The sequence below is a fragment of the Oncorhynchus masou genome, chromosome 7 (genome assembly GCF_036934945.1).
Source record: "Oncorhynchus masou masou isolate Uvic2021 chromosome 7, UVic_Omas_1.1, whole genome shotgun sequence".
In the NCBI taxonomy this organism is placed as follows: domain Eukaryota; kingdom Metazoa; phylum Chordata; class Actinopteri; order Salmoniformes; family Salmonidae; genus Oncorhynchus; species Oncorhynchus masou.
Window position 1 is genome coordinate 21,755,802 of NC_088218.1, and position 12,260 is coordinate 21,768,061.

The 12,260-nt window shown below is 41.6% G+C and overlaps 1 pseudogene; it reads right to left on the minus strand.

The window, feature by feature from the left end:
* LOC135543082 (cilia- and flagella-associated protein 221-like) overlaps window positions 1-11,803 on the minus strand; it is a 12,295-nt pseudogene extending 492 nt beyond the window's left edge.
* Window positions 11,804-12,260: the final 457 nt, after the last annotated feature.

Consider the following 12,260-nt stretch of genomic DNA (forward strand, 5'->3'; position numbering starts at 1 on the left):
CAAAACATTTCCAACACTATGCATGATAGTAACACCAATCATTACGACTACATCTACTGCATACAGCCTTATAATGGACAACCTGAAGATATTTACTAGAGATATGACATAGACGTGGTCCATACTGTAGATATGCATGATGAACACATTTATTTATACAGCAGTGGAGGCTGGTGGGAGGAGCTATAGGAGGACGGGGTTGTTGTAATGGCTGGAATGAAATAGAATAATTGGAACAGAGTCAAACGTGGTTTCCATATGTTTGATGTGTTTCATACCGTTCCATTTATTCAATTCCAGCCATTACAATGAGCCCGTCCTCCTATAGCGCCTCCCACCAGCCTCCAATGTGAAGACATAAAGACATGTGTTCTATCATATTCTGTGATATTCCCTTACAAAGATTCTGAGAGGGTGTGCGTAGGGAGGCTTCAGCAGGGCGGTGGGGGCCGTGAAGCTCAGACTGGGACACTCATCCTCCTCGCCCTCTGGCTCGGCCACTGCACACCCCGAGGGAGAACGGATCACCCTGGGAAACAGTTCATCCTGAAAGACAGGGACACAACCACGTAAGCAACCAGTGCATTAGGAGACTGAAACAGGAGAGATGACCTGAACTTGTTCAATACCAAACACACATTTTTGTTTTCCGTTACAAAATGTTTTTCTACGGTGTTCCCTAATGAATATGACACAGCAGAGAAAAAAATAAAAAAAGATTTATCAGTCTTGTATAACAGCCATGCTGGCAAGATTAGAGATACACTATAAAAATCCTATCAATGAGATGGGGCCAATCTATTAGAAACTCTAGTTCTGCAATTGTAAAATTCCTACTTGACATTGTCCTAAAGTAAGATCAGATCTGACAGTTGTAGGATGTTCCTGTAATAAGTAATGTTGCTATGGAGAGCTGCCCGCAAATGAGTAAGTGTTTGTGTGATGGGAGCTAAGTGGGAACCATGAGCTCTGGAGAAGGGTGATTAATGGTTGTCTTGTCACGGTCTTGTCAACCATGGGAAACTATAGGAACATTAAAAGAAATAATGGTTTGATTACATAAACAACGAGGTTATTGCTGTATCAGTTTGAGCAAATACACACACGCTATTGGATGTCAGAGGAGCAGAGCAGATCCTAGTCTCTGACAGTGACACCATTAAGTAATCAATCAAACCATTCAGAGTTCTCAGGGTTATTGCTGCTTCACATCATTGTTTATGTTATATCACTTGTACATCGTCTCATAAAAGGCTTAAAGGATTGACTGTGATTTATTTCCTTTGTATAAATGGATTTGTGTATTACACACCACATACGTAAGCGTACCACAGTGTTGGTGGTGAGTCTCTTGGCTCACCTGTGCCCCAGTGCATAGCGTCCTGGGCTGGGATGGGGGGAATACAGCTAGCGGAAGCCTCAAAGGCCGAAACAGGCTGGTACCCCATTAACTTGTAGTGCTGGGGAACCTTGAGAAACAACACACGTAATGGGACACAAGTGAGCACGTGACTGTACAATTTCTAAGCAAAATCCCTGTCATCATCAGCGGGTACATTTACATGAGTGACTGAAAGGCGAACATAGCTCGTTGTTAGTGCTACAATGTACAAGCAACATCAACAATTCTTTTTCAGGCAAAGACCTCGCATGTAAACGGACCTTCAGGTTGAAGAACGGAGTGTGTCATTTGACCAGGGCCTCAATGGGCCTAACAGGGACGGCACCCCATGCATTGGGAGCCTGGGCATACAGTACAAGGCCAACACTACGTTATGGTCATTTTCACTAAGTCATTTCAATGAATACAAGCTACTGGGCAAATCAAATCAGTGTCCCTTCTTTTCAAGTAGTCCACGCAAGAACAAGATGGCTTTTTATCAAAGCGCACTGCATTTACCAGTTGATCAGACTGGTTAGGAAGAGAGAAGATGGGGAATGTGAAAGGAATCACGTTGTCTGGTGAGATCTTCGGGGGATGAAGGGGCTCCTCCTCAACTGAAAACAGAAAAATGCATGCATCTTGCTTGCTTCCAACATCAAAATGACTTGGGGGGTACACATCATTTGAAAATAGATGTTTATTTTATTTTGGCACAACAAATGCGTGTGCTGCATCGTTCAGGTATGTATTTTGATCATATGCCTGTGTCAAATAGAGAACACCTTTGCCCTGTGGGGTCTCAACAGTGCAATACCTCTTACTCCTGTGGACAGGCGCTTCAAGCTTTGAGTCAGCTGCCTCAACATGACCAGTCTGTTGTTCACACGACATTGAATCACCACCTGAAACACATGGTACACTCACTTAGAGGTCGTGTTGTTTCGAAAGGTTATGCATGTTTATGAGTAAACCCTCTTCCTGCTGTATGTCATCTGTTACGGTACATGTTTCTTGCTCAAATAGAGAATGATAGAAATACAAAACCCAAAAATGTTCTCAAGTATGCATTGGGATAAATTTGATATTAAAGAGAACCAGGAATTGGACATTGTCAGCTTTCCAACTGCCTATGAGATACTGTATGACATACTGGTTTTACAGTTTGTCATTTGGTTGAATGTAGGCTACATCATTAAATATAGCTTACCTTAGGAATTCCCATCCCAGACATACGACAGGGACTACTACACCATCTTATGACATGTCTTAAGATCGTTATCATAGAGAGTATACACACCGCCTCACAGGGTTTTGGCTTGTGGTTTGTGAGTGAAATCGTTGTGTTGAGTGGGCTGGGATGAGGCACTCGATGCCTATAGGGCCTAATCTAAGGCCAATGGAGTGAAAGAGAGAGGGCTAAGTACTGTACCTTGCGGGCTGTCTGCTGGAAGAGCCTCAGAGCTCTCTGCCTGATCTCCAGTTGACTGCTGGAGTACATGCGAAAGGAAGGCGTGCCCACCGGTGCCTGGAAGGTACAAACAGAACAGACGTTTTGATTGTGAAAAAAAAAATGGATGAAAGCAGCTCTCATACTCAAGGGGGGAAAAGGAATATGCATTCCATTTGAAGCCATTTTAGAGGCAAACAGGTCGGTTTTTGACTTCGATATGGTACCTGGCCTGTGTTACGCAGGACCCGTCTGGTAGAGAGCTTAGGTTGGCCTCTAGCAAAGTCCCTCTCCTTCCTCACCTCTCCTTTTATAACCTGGAACTAAGACGGGCGTTTGTCATGTTCAGAATACGAGCAAGTGTGACTAACAGGGATCAATCCCAGGAGAATGCATTAGCCCACTAAGCCAAAGCCTAGGCATTTGCTAGGGGAGCCATTGCAACTCTTCAAGTCTCAGGTAAGGTTAGTAATCATCACACTAGCATGGACACTAAACTGCCTCTGTTACACAAACGTATGAAACAGATGAAGACAAGGCATAGGGAAGAGGTGTAAAGGCTGTTTGGATTCCTGGCCCGAGCTCCAGATTCCAGAGAAGACACATGAAAGGAGTTTATCCAATCACCAAGTGGAGTGATTGGCCTCTCTAAAAACAATGGTGGCCTGTAAAGAACAGAGTAAATACAGCCAATAAACAGAGAGAGGGGAGAGGAAGTGCTGTTAAGTGTCCTGGGAGAGATCTGTCATCTGTTCCCCTTTAGAAGAAACAGCAATAGCAGTAGCTCTCCCTGACATTACAGCGTCATGTTGTATATCTAATTTAAAGTCACTACGGTTGGCTTTATACATTTACTGGCCGTTCTCAATCAAACTCAAATACAGTTGCACAGCCTTACTTCAAACCAAATCAAATCAAATTGTATTTGTCACATGCTCCGAATACAACAGTGAAATGCTTACTTACAAGCTCTTAACCAGCAATGCAGTTCTAAGAAAAATAACTTAATACACTACACATACAAAATTATGTGGACACCCCTTCAAATGAGTGGATTTGTCTATTCCAGCCCCACCCGTTGCTGACAGTTGTACAAAATTGAGCACACAGACATGCAATATCCATAGAGAAACATTGGCAGTAGAATGGCCTTCCTGAAGACCTGAGTGACTTTCGACGTGGCACCATCATAGGAGGCCACCTTTCCACCTTTCGTCAAATTTCTGTCCTGCTTGAGCTGCCCCAGTCAACTGTAAGTTCTGTTTTTGTGAAGTGGAAACGTCAAGGAGCAACAACGACTCAGCCATGAAGTGGTAGACCACACAGAACGGGACTGCAGGGTGCTGAAGCGCATAGCGTGGTAAACACTCACTACCGAGTTCCAAACTGCCTGGAAGCAACGTCATCACAATAACTGTTCTTTGGGAGCTTCATGAACTGGGTTTCCATGGTCGAGCAGCGGCACACAAGCCGAAGATCAACATGCGCAATGCAAAGAGCCAGCTGGAGTGGTGTAAAGCTCGCCGCCATTGGACTCTGTTTGGTGGAGGAGTAATGGTCTGGGGCTGTTTTTCATGGTTCGGGCTAGGCCCCTTAGTTCCAGTGAAGGGAAATGTTAACGCTACAACATACAATGACATTCTAGATGATTCTGTGCTTCAAACTTTGTGGGAACAGTTTGGGGAAGGCCCTTTCCTGTTTCAGCATGACAATGCCCCCGCACATAAAGTGAGGTCCATACAGAAATGGTTTGTTGAGATCGGTGTGGAAGAACTTGACTGGTCTGCACAGAGCCCTAACCTCAACGCCATCCAACACCTTTGACTTGAATTGGAATGCCGACTGCAAGCCAGGCCTAATCGCACAACATCAGTGCCCGACCTCACTAATGCTCTTGTGGCTGAATGGAAGCAGGTCCCTGCAGCAATATTCCAACATCTAGTGGAAAGCCTTCCAAAACGAGTGGAGGCTGTTATAGCAGCACAGGGAGGACCAAATCCACATTAATGCCATGATTTTGGGATGTGCAAAACTGATAGAGACATACCCCAAGCGACTTACAGCTGTAATCGCATCAAAAGGTGGCGCTACAAAGTATTAACTTAAGGGGGCTGAATAATTTTGCACGCCCAATTTTTAAATTTTTGATTTGTTAAAAAAGTTTGAAATATCCAATAAATGTCGTTCCACTTCATGATTGTGTCCCACTTGTTGTTGATTCGTCACAAAAAAATACAGTTTTATATCTTTATGTTTGAAGCGTGAAATGTGGCAAAAGGTCGCAAAGTTCAATGGGGCCGAATACTTTCGCAAGGCACTGTAACTGTGGAAAAAGTCAAGGGGTCTGAATACCTTCCGAATTCACTGTTTATGATTATTAATATGAGTAAATTATGGTTCCTCACCATCTGAAATGATCGGCTCTCTCCACCTGGATGTCCTGTCAAACTCTGGTCTCAAAGAATGCCTCTTTCATCTGTCTTGCATCGAGGCCCAGCTTAGGTTGGGTCATCATGACTGAATTGTAAAATATATATATATATACACTGCTCAAAAAAATAAAGGGAAGACTTAAACAACACACTGTCCCTCAGGTCTTTAGAGCTCAGTTTATCAGTCTGTTGTATCAGTATCTTGACCACTCCAGCAGGGGCGGACACATCAACTGCTGTCTTCAGGCTCAGCTTCGCATCACTCTCTCTTCTCTCCCTTACAGTCTATTGAAATCATACAATACCAATCACACAGCAGATATGTTCCTATTCGTATGATTACCTCAGTATCTACGTCATTGTATAGTCTGCTAAGTGAACTGGAGTGAGTTTCTGGAAAGCCCCGTCGCTAACATTGTCCTTTATTTCTAGGATGACTCTTATCTCTGTGCAGCTGGGTTTTGAAGATAAATAAGGTGTGACGTCAGCGAGAAGGCTTTCTGAAAACGCACCCATGGTACAGCAGGAGTTAAATGGTTGCAGTACCTTTGACTTTTCAGGTGTCCGCATTGACCTCTGCTTGGTTTGGGTCAGAGGCTGTCTCAAGGAGACAGGTGGAGGCCCTCGACTGTCAACAAACAAAACTTCTCTTGCGAGTCCCATGTCTTTCTCCTGTTGACTGGGTCAGAAACAACACCAATAAATGTATGTAGCACATTTCCTGCAGTCAAATTACCAAATTACCCTCTAGTGGCTTCATCTGTGGAATGTTACTCATATATTTTTTTGTAATTTCATTATTAATAAACTTTTTTTTTAAATGCTGAAAAGCCGATGTTTCTATGTCAAACGGTTTTGTGATATTTCAGTAATATTGGGACGCACACTGAAAATGTAATACATTTTAACGCTATATCTGACATGGTACAGGTGTCTTCTCTTTTTAGAAACAACACTAATAAATGTATGTAGCATCTGACATGGTACAGGTGTCTTCTCTTTTTAAGCCCATAACCATGTATGTGAGGTGTAAACTTATGTTTCACAGTAAATTTGTTTAAGAATACCAAGAAACACTCTGTGTGACCCTGATTTAGCCCACAGCAGTAAAATGTCAATAATAGTTTGTTTCCATCACTCTAGGCCAAGGGCCCAAACCTAATGCTAACGGAGTAAAAGAGAGAGGGTTAAGTACTGTACCTTGGGGACTGCCTGCTGGAAGACCTCCAGAGCTCAACATAGCTATAGTTGACTAACAACTTACCAGGCTTTATCTGGCATTAATAACTTAATTGTGTACTTAGCAAATAATTTGACTTTGATACTGCCATTGGGGCTGTTGGCATTGTATGAGTAGATATATCCTATCAATATTTGCTAAACAAAATAAACAAAATGGTATCAGTGTAGATGAAGGGGAGGAGACAGGTTAAAGAAGGATTTTGAAGCCTTGAGACAATTTAGATATGAATTATATATGTGTGCCATTCGGAGGATGAATGGGCAAGACAAAATATGTCAGTGCCTTTGTATGGTAGTAGGTGCCAGGCGCATGGGTTTGAGGGTGTCAAGAACTACAATGTTACTGGATTCTTCTAGCTTGACAGTTTCCCGTGTGTATCAAGAATAGTCCACCACCCAAAGGACATCCAGTCAGCTTCAAATCAAATCAAATTGACACAACTGTGGAAAGTATTGGACTCAACGTGGGCCAGCATCCCTGTGGAACGCTTTTGACACCTTGTGGTCCATGTCCCGATGAATTGAGGCTGTTCCGAGGGCAAAAGAGGGTGCAACTCAATCGGCCAATTCTTCAATGAACTCATTCATTTCTTATCTTCACATCTTTTATTGCGAGTCCAGGGAGAAGTAAACATGGGAATATTTGATCCGAAGCACACACATTGAATGGATTGGATACCGATGCATTTTGATATAACTGCAGTTCCCTTGCTTGATAAATCATTAACTCCTCTTAGTCATAACACAGGGGAGTAAAACTCGTCCACTGTCAGTGATGGAGTGCACCCATTTTCTCATGGGAACTGAATCAAAAATTATATTTTATATACAGACTAGAAACAAGAATAACCTGTTTATCATTATAAGTGACTGTGCGTGGTTTTGAGTCTGTAGCCCAGGACTAAACAAAGAAGTTAGCCATGAACAGAAATCAATGAAACAAAAGGATATCATCATAACTAGAATCGTGCAGAAGAACCATATATGTGCATTTTCAAGAAATGTAGATAAACATGATACATCATTATCATTCTTTTGGGGGGGGGATTATTCAAGTATCTATCAACTATAAAATCCCTAATGTGTTATATACACACTTAGAAACAGAGAAACATTTGATTATATGAAAATGGAACAGTATGCACTTGTATGGTTCTTCTCTGCAAGAGTTCATTTTTATCTCTCTAAATGTTTGTACAATTTCTATTTTCAAAGTTTGCAGACAGAGAGTTTCAGAACAGTACATGTGCTGCACTTATGTGCATAGCACTCGCTCTAGGAAATGTGCGTAAGCATTGTTTACACAAGGATATTGTAACCACTTAACAATCACATATTTTCCATTCTTATCAGTGAAGAAATATATTTGGCTCAGTGCATCAATTGACGGAACTCACAATGACACAAATTAACAAGCAATAAGGTGACACAAACCAAGAAAACAGGAACTTTGCTGACCATATATCAAATATGTACATAATTGTAACTATGACCTGGTAAAAATGGCATAATTCAATATAGTGTTTGATGAACTAACCTTTAACATTTCAAAATGGTTCTGGCATACCTAAGTGTCAGGTGGGGCGGGGAGGACCCGCTGAGGCTGCAGACATAGGGTTTGGAGTTGAACTGGGAGATGACCACCTGTAGAGTGACCTGGGACGTGTCATACTGGAACGGTCGGAATGTGACGGTCACCTCCACCTTCCCATTGGCTGGAATCCCTCCGAGAATCAAACACAAACAAATGATTTTACCGGTCTTGACAAACTCTGAATTTTGACCAATAATGCATTTTTGAAAGGAAAACATTGCGTGGGCCTACCTAAACTCAACACTTCAAACCCCTCAAACCACGGAAAACCTAGAGATAGGCTTTCAGATCTCTCTACCTAGTCTGAGTACTAGGCTACTTGCGTGACCCAGGAAATCCAGCATCACTCATTGCCAGGAAAGCATCACCATCAATGCCAGGGACGAAACAGCACAGTTCCCCCTGTTCCAGATGCACTGAGTCCCTGACTGCTTTATGTCAATGCGGCTGTTGCAGACCATGAGCATCTTTCCACAGTAATTCAGACACAAGACATGATGGTGGTGTTGAGGAATCACAAGTCAGGGCTATAGGTAATGAGCTAATAATATTACGTGAGTTCATAGAGGTTAGTCTGGCTGTCAGCAACAACAACAAAAAAAATGGTTATATGGTTCAAAGTTTAAACTAATCACCTCAATTAACTAACACCAAAACATAGCCAGAACCTTTTTGTGAACCAGAAATGATCCGACCGTCAAATACTTCATAATAAATTGATACACATCTGGCAATGAGACTCGTGGGCTTAATACATTAATCACAGAATATATACCAACTGTAGATAGAATAATACAGGTGTTATCCTCACTGTCTGTCTGACTGAGCTGTTAAGATGTTGTTGCTATCTCGTTCTAACATAATGGTGTTATTACCACTTTATTCAGTGGCCTAATGTAAAGTGCTACCAAGTCTGTTGATTGGAGTTACCTGACAGGGGCTGGACAGAGAAGGCCTTGTGTGGCTGGATGATGTACACCTGGAACTCAAAGTCAATGGAACAGCTGCAGCTCAGAGGGATCACATGGTTGACACTGGAAGGTCAAAGACGAGTCAAAGGTCAAAGATAACAAGCATAGATATCGCACAGCCCCAGAAAGGGCTACAGCCTACATGTTCATTGAGACCTACAATGTAAAGCTAAATCAAATTCAGTTGGCCACTCAGTTCAAAAGACAATCATTTTCATCAAGAGATAAAAATACCCCCGGAAAAAAATCTGTAAAATGTAAACAATTATTATATCTCTAGGGCTCTACAAATGTTTATATTCTGATATTTGTGAAGTATTCTCTTTCCAAGCGTATTGTTTTAACTGAATATTGTTGAATATGCAAGACAAATACTACTGACCCTAGCATATACCCCAGCATACGGATTATTTAGAGAACTACGATTAGCTATCTACCTGTGCAAATGGACTCTACTATATTGACTGCTCACCGCATCATTAGTGTCAACAGAGATGATTAAAAACAAACGTTTATGATCCGTTACATGACCATAATAACACACTGAGTTTATTCTACAAACAAGCCTTTGTTGCCACTCATCATGTTTATCTGGCAGGCTAATTAAGAAACTGTTGCACTTAGCAAACACTTAGCAGACTAGGCTGTAGCTGTTGCCTATCCCTTACGGAAAAAAAAACACATGAATTTCACATGTAAACACATGTGAAGTGTTCCAAAAACACATGTTTTCATGTGATCATATGTGAAGTTAATGTGATAAAATGTGACAACATTTCAAGCAACATGTGAGAACATGACACTACACGTGGAAATGTGATCTTATGTGAAGTGTTCTAAAAAAACAGGATTTCACAAATGATGTGTTTTTTTCTGTAAGGAATATGAGTGGCCATGCAACTCATGTACAATCCTCTTAACAAGTTTCATTGATGGGTTTAAAGACTTTTCAAAAGGCAAAAGATGCACAGAGAGAAACGTTGACAACAAACAACATCTAATGCATAAGCACAGCAAATTCCTATTTTGATTGACAGTTGAATAGATTAGAAGTAGAAGTTGAAGACATCACTGTCAGGCATGACAGCAAGCGAACTTGATTAGAAACTAACATAGCACTGGATTCCAACCTTGCATTGAACCTGAATACAGTCATAGAAGTAGCGCCATTCGTCAGGACAGAAGTGTACTTTCACTGTGTAGGACAGTCCGGGGACAAGACGAAGCTGCACAGAATATCAAAATGGAGGAATTAAGCATCAACGCTAACACTCATACGAATCAAAGATTATAGACGGAATGCATAACATGACATCAAATAGTAAGAAACAAATACCTGTTTTAAATCTTTTGTTTTGAAATGCTTTGTTTGGGTGGGGATAGTGTGAATGTTGATCACTTCAGATGATATGTTGATAAGCTTCTGAGGAAGATTAAAACAAAGATGAATTAGATGATGCCTTGTATAAGAATGTACTGGCAGATGAAGTGCATATAACTGCACAATTGTATCTAAAAAGTCAGTGCTTTGTCGTTTGTTCTCTTGGAACAGTCAACACATTGCTGAAGCTCATTGCTGAAGCTCACCAAGCTCCTGTGATAATCCTTCCCCAGTTGAAACCCACTGAAGTGAAGTGCTGGGGGTTCTGTTTGGATTGCACTGCTGCTCTTGAGTTTGGTATAGGTTTCTGGAAGGTATAAGTATAATATAAATGAGGAATATGTATTCACCATCTGCTTAGTCCCATGTGGCTCAATTGGTAGAGCATGGCACTTGCAATGCCAGGGTTGTGGGTTTTATTCCCATGGGGGACCAGTACCTAAAAAAGTATGAAAATGTATGCACTCACTACCGCAAGTCACTCCGGATAAGAACATCTGCTAAATGACTAAAATGGAAATATAAGAAACCAAAATGCCTGAGGAGCCACACACTGTATAATGTAGGCTATGGTAACTCAGATAGCAGCATGAGCATGCTAGCCCAAGCACTCTACTACAATAAACATATTCTTCTTGACTGAATATAGCCTGTCAAATATATGTCTGAGATGTATCAAATTGTTAAAGTGTAGGGGTCCTACGGGTCTCCAGTAGGTGATGAGGGACATCAGAGGGACTTCTTTTTCTGTCCTCCACCAGTTGGCACAGGGGTAGAGGGTGTCTTCTTCCTTTGACTGTCTGTGAATGTCTCTGATGCAGTGTGCCACTTCCATCACTTCTCCATTAAAAACAGGGCTGAAGAAGATCGCAAACAATATCACAAATCACATCACATCAGATATGTAAATGCTTGCCTTTCAAAGATACAATGTTGTCCATATGATAATGAGAAGAACCAAATGACACAAAGCCAGCAAGCCAACGTTGTGCATGTGCAGCTACAGTGGTTGACACTGGAAAGTAAGCAAACTAGCTAGGGGCGGGTTAGCAAGAGAGAGTGGAAGCTAGCACAACATAGAGGAGCAACTAGCAAAGAGGAACAGCTAGCTATTATAGCGTTAGATTGTTATCAAACTACATGACACCCGTGCGTCTTTCTGGATATATTAGTCTGTAAACAGTTTTTGTAGGTTCGATTTGGTAGCTCATAAACAACACGAGTTTTGATTCGTTGCATCATGTCTGTGCTTTTCAAGGTTAAAAACGGCCCATACCTGTTGTTGTTTAACCTACAAAACATCCACCAAACACTTTCGTCGCCATAGTAATGCTTCCGTGGGACGTGGTTCGTACAAGCAAAGAGTTTCTAAACCCAGAGGCGCAACATCGCCAGACTTCTGGGAACGCTTGCAAAACAGACCCAGCATATAAAACCGGGTTTGGGGGTTTGAGAAGTGAATGAGAGAAACGAAAAATTATTCTTTAGTGGTTAATTTATCTAAAGGCACAACCTAGATTAGATCCAATGTATTAAGCAGTTGAACATGGTATTACTACAACCTCGTGAAAGTGAAAACAACGTTATGTCGAAGGAGTGCCTTTGATATGATGGAACGCACATGCGCAGTACAGCGTGAGACGACCGTTAGACCCGATTACGTATTTCTGCGCATGAATTTAACGAGCCAAAATCACCATGACTTCGCCTACAAGCGTTTTCGGTGATTTCTGTTGGAGAAACAGTTTCTGCCTATCTTCATACTGTATTGTCTTTGGTACTAGTCTATTATAAAAAGGTCAGGTGTAA